The following is a 5,000-nucleotide window of genomic DNA, read 5'->3' as shown; positions in this document are numbered from 1 at the left end:
TCTCTCTCTCTCTCTCTCTCTGTCTCTCTCTCTCTCTCTCTCTTCCTCTCTCCCTCTTTCTGTCTGTCTCTTTTCTTCACATCCGATTCTCATTGTTTCGTGATTTATTGCACGGATAAATATAATATAAATAAATATATCCAGAAGACAATAAATTGCGGGTGTTATTTTCTTCACAGAATAATAATAATAACAAATAATAAGTATATATTTTGGCATGTTCTGTAATCTAGGCACTTGTGTAGGAACATTTATATACCATTTTTTTTACCCCGAGTACTTATTTCCTTGTGAAAATGAATGAAAAAATTAGATATATAAATAAATAGGAATAAGATATATAAGACCCAAGGCAGCTTCATACGCTTCGAGGCAGAGGGATTCGAACGCAAAGCGGTGCCAAGTCATACCAGGCAGATATGGTGCCAAGTCATACCAGGTGGAGGTTGATATGGTGCCAAGTCATACCAGGCTGATATGGTGCCAAGTCATGCCAGGCAGAAGCTGATATGGTGCCAAGTCGTACCAGGCATATATGGTGCCAATTCATACCAGGTGGAGGTTGATATGGTGCCAAGTCATACCAGGCTGATATGGTGCCAAGTCATGCCAGGTGGAGGTTGATATGGTGCCAAGTCATACCTGGCAGAGGCTGATATGGTGCCAAGTCATACCAGGCAGAAGCTGATATGGTGCCAAGTCGTACCAGGCATATATGGTGCCAATTCATACCAGGTGGAGGTTGATATGGTGCCAAGTCATACCAGGCTGATATGGTGCCAAGTCATGCCAGGTGGAGGTTGATATGGTGCCAAGTCATACCAGGCAGAGGCTGATATGGTGCCAAGTCATACCAGGCAGAAGATGATATGGTACCAAGTCGTACCAGGCATATATGGTGCCAAGTCATACCAGGTGGAGGTTGATATGGTGCCAAGTCATACCAGGCAGAGGCTGATATGGTGCCAAGTCATACCAGGCAGAGGCTGATATGGTGCCAAGTCGTACCAGGCATATATGGTGCCAAGTCATACCAGGCAGATATGGTGCCAAGTCATACCAGGCAGAGGCTGATATGGTGCCAAGTCATACCAGGCAGAAGCTGATATGGTGCTAAGTCATACCAGGCAGAGGCTGATATGGTGCCAAGTCATACCAGGCAGAGGCTGATGTGGTGCCAAGTCATACCAGGCTGATATGGTGCCAAGTCATACCAGGCAGATATGGTGCCAAGTCATACCAGGCAGAGGCTGATATGGTGCCAAGTCATACCAGGCAGAGGCTGATATGGTGCCAAGTCATACCAGGCAGAGGCTGATATGGTGCCAAGTCATACCAGGCAGAGGCTGATATGGTGCCAAGTCATACCAGGCAGAGGCTGATATGGTGCCAAGTCATACCAGGCAGAGGCTGATATGGTGCCAAGTCGTACCAGGCATATATGGTGCCAAGTCATACCAGGCAGAGGCTGATATGGTGCCAAGTCATACCAGGCAGAGGCTGATATGATGCCAAGTCATACCAGACAGAGGCTAACATGGTGCCAAGTCATACCAAGCAGAGGCTGATGTGGTGCCAAGTCATGGCAGAAATGGTGCCAAGTCATACCAGGCAGAGGTTGATATGGTGCCAAGTCATACCAGGCAGAGGCTGATATGGTGCCAAGTCATACCAGGCAGAAGCTGATATGGTGCCAAGTCGTACCAGGCAGATATGGTGTCAAGTCATACCAAGCAGATATGGTGCCAAGTCATACCAGGCAGATATGGTGCCAAGTCATACCAGGCAGAGGCTGATATGGTGCCAAGTCGTACCAGGCAGATATGGTGTCAAGTCATACCAGGCAGATATGGTGCCAAGTCATACCAGGCAGATATGGTGCCAAGTCATACCAGGCAGAAGCTGATATGGTGCCAAGTCGTACCAGGCAGAGGCTGATATGGTGCCAAGTCATACCAGGCAGAAGCTGATATGGTGCCAAGTCGTACCAGGCAGATATGGTGTCAAGTCATACCAGGCAGATATGGTGCCAATTCATACCAGGCAGATATGGTGCCAAGTCATACCAGGCAGAGGCTGATATGGTGCCAAGTCGTACCAGGCATATATGGTGCCAAGCCATACCAGGTGGAGGTTGATATGGTGCCAAGGCATACCAGGCAGAGGCTAATATGGTGCCAAGTCATACCAGACAGAGGCTAATATGGTGCCAAGTCATACCAAGCAGAGGCTGATATGGTGCCAAGTCATACCAAGCAGAGGCTGATATGGTGCCAAGTCATACCAGACAGAGGCTGATATGGTGCCAAGTCATACCAGGCTGATATGGTGCCAAGTCATACCAGGCAGATATGGTGCTAAGTCATACCAGACAGAGGTTGATATGGTGCCAAGTCATACCAGACAGAGGCTGATATGGTGCCAAGTCATACCAGGCAGAGGCTGATATGGTGCCAAGTCATACCAGGCAGAGGCTGATATGGTGCCAAGTCATACCAGGCAGAGGCTGATATGGTGCCAAGTCATACTAGACAGAGGCTGATATGGTGCCAAGTCATACCAGGCAGAGGTATTTATGGTGCCAAGTCATACCAGGCAGAGGCTAATATGGTGCCAAGTCATACCAGGCAGAGGCTGATATGGTGCCAAGTCATACTAGGCAGAGGCATTTATGGTGCCAAGTCATACCAGGCAGAGGCAATTATGGTGCCAAGTCATACCAGACAGAGGCATTTATGGTGCCAAGTCATACCAGACAGAGGCATTTATGGTGCCAAGTCATACCAGGCAGAGGCTAATATGGTGCCAAGTCATACCAGGCAGAGGCATTTATGGTGCCAAGTCATACCAGGCAGAGGCATTTATGGTGCCAAGTCATACCAGGCAGAGGCAATTATGGTGCCAAGTCATACCAGACAGAGGCATTTATGGTGCCAAGTCATACCAGGCAGAGGCATTTATGGTGCCAAGTCATACCAGGCAGAGGCATTTATGGTGCCAAGTCATACCAGGCAGAGGCATTTATGGTGCCAAGTCATACTAGGCAGAGGCATTTATGGTGCCAAATCATACTAGGCAGAGGCATTTATGGTGCCAAGTCATACTAGGCAGAGGCATTTATGGTGCCAAGTCATACCAGGCAGAGGCATTTATGGTGCCAAGTCATACCAGGCAGAGGCATTTATGGTGCCAAGTCATACTAGGCAGAGGCATTTATGGTGCCAAGTCATACCAGGCAGAGGCATTTATGGTGCCAAGTCATACCAAACAGTCTGATATGGTGCCAAGTCATACCAAACAGTCTGATATGGTGCCAAGTCATACCAGGCAGAGGCATTTATGGTGCCAAGTCATACCAGGCAGAGGCATTTATGGTGCCAAGTCATACCAAACAGTCTGATATGGTGCCAAGTCATACCAAACAGTCTGATATGGTGCCAAGTCATACCAGGCAGAGGCATTTATGGTGCCAAGTCATACCAGGCAGAGCCATTTATGGTGCCAAGTCATACCAGGCAGAAGCTGGTCCGTTTCTTCTACTCTATGCTGTCTGCGGGACTGGTCAGCATCTCACCCAAGGTCTATATACCCAGTGACTTGAGTTGCATTTAGTCTCTATGCTTTAGGAACTAGAATCAGCAAGCAGGAGACATTGCAGTGAGGAACGTTCAAGCGAGAATGATGGACCGGGTGGGTTATACCCCTTATTAGCGACAAGGGTATACGTGGGTTGGATCCTGTTGTCTGTATAAGGGTATAGACCTTTGGCTCGACTTTGGCTGACCTTATTCCTCTGGGCTGACCTAACTAGACCTTCGTGTCACCTATAGCATTGCAGATGTGTGTACGGGCGTTTTCGCTGACCTGACTTTGAAACTAAATCATCTGTGTTCTTTTATAGCTGTGTTTATTTTTGCAGGAAGGCTACATTAAAACCGAGCAATGAATTTATGCTTAATGCAGGGTTTGTATAACAATTTTGCTGGTTAGTTTTTTCTATTATCAAGGTGTTTTGCATATATTTTTTCGAATATCTTGATATCTGTGCACTCTTTTGTAACGCAAGTGGTGGAAAAGGTACCATGGCATTGGCATCTTTCTCTCTTTGTCTCTCTTTCTCTCTTCCTCACTGTCTCTCTCTATCTCTCTTTCTTTCTTTCTTTCTCTCTTTATTTCTTTCTCTCTCTCTTTCTCTCTATCTCTCTATCTCTCTTTCCCTCTATCTCTCTCTTTCTCTCCCTTTATCTCTCTCTATCCCTCTCTCTCGTCAAAGTTTGCCTGTGGTAAATCTATATGACTTGTTTTTCAAAGCATTATTATCAAGATGTGTTCTGTATGCATGTTTTCCTTATGGGATTGTGGAAGGAGTGACGTGTGATTCCCTAATGTTCAAATGCTGTTTCTCTCGCTTCGGTTTATTAGTCTAGTCTTTTGGTATCTGACTGTGACCACGTTGTTTTAATCTTTAATACTATTCTGAGCCGTTTGAAGTGCCATAGTGCAAGGTTTCTGAACTGTATTCATTGTGACAAATGTAGAAAACGTATGGGTGAGAATACAATACAAGGGATGTATTGAAACGGTTCCGAATATAACCGTCAGATATACATGACTGATATATCTTCGTCAGAAATACATGACTGATATATCTTCGTAAGAAATACATGACTGATATATCTTCGTCAGAAATACATGACTGACGGCATATGTTCGAACCCGGTTAATCATATCTCTTGTATTGTGAAGATATTCATTCTCATTCATACTTTTTCTACGTGGAAGGCTTCTATCTTAGATGCAAATATACATATATGACCCTTCGAAAGAACTTGTTTATATATACTTTTTTTAGGGAGTTCAAGAGCTAAGGATTAATAAGGGTGTTCATCTTTTGTACAAACAATGATATTTGATTGTATATGCTCCCACATTATATTATAGGATACATCATGTAGGAGATATATGTAACCAGTTTTTTCCTATTTCGTAAGTAACATGTA

At 45.2% G+C, this 5,000-nt stretch overlaps 1 protein-coding gene across 2 annotated transcripts in view; it reads left to right on the top strand.

Moving 5' to 3' along the window:
* Positions 1–5,000, top strand: part of LOC113803008 (uncharacterized) — a gene marked incomplete at its 5' end in the record, with an annotated part of 13,376 nt that overhangs the window by 8,145 nt on the left and 231 nt on the right. The window contains 2 exon segments of one of the 2 annotated variants that reach the window (XR_011399207.1): positions 1–445; positions 800–5,000. The exon segment at positions 1–445 is cut by the window's left edge and continues 1,531 nt beyond it; the exon segment at positions 800–5,000 is cut by the window's right edge and continues 231 nt beyond it. 2 annotated transcript variants of the gene reach the window in all.

This window comes from Penaeus vannamei, chromosome 17, assembly GCF_042767895.1.
Source record: "Penaeus vannamei isolate JL-2024 chromosome 17, ASM4276789v1, whole genome shotgun sequence".
Lineage (NCBI taxonomy): Eukaryota > Metazoa > Arthropoda > Malacostraca > Decapoda > Penaeidae > Penaeus > Penaeus vannamei.
Note: the sequence above shows the minus strand (reverse complement) of the source record. Positions and strands in the feature narration are given on the sequence as shown.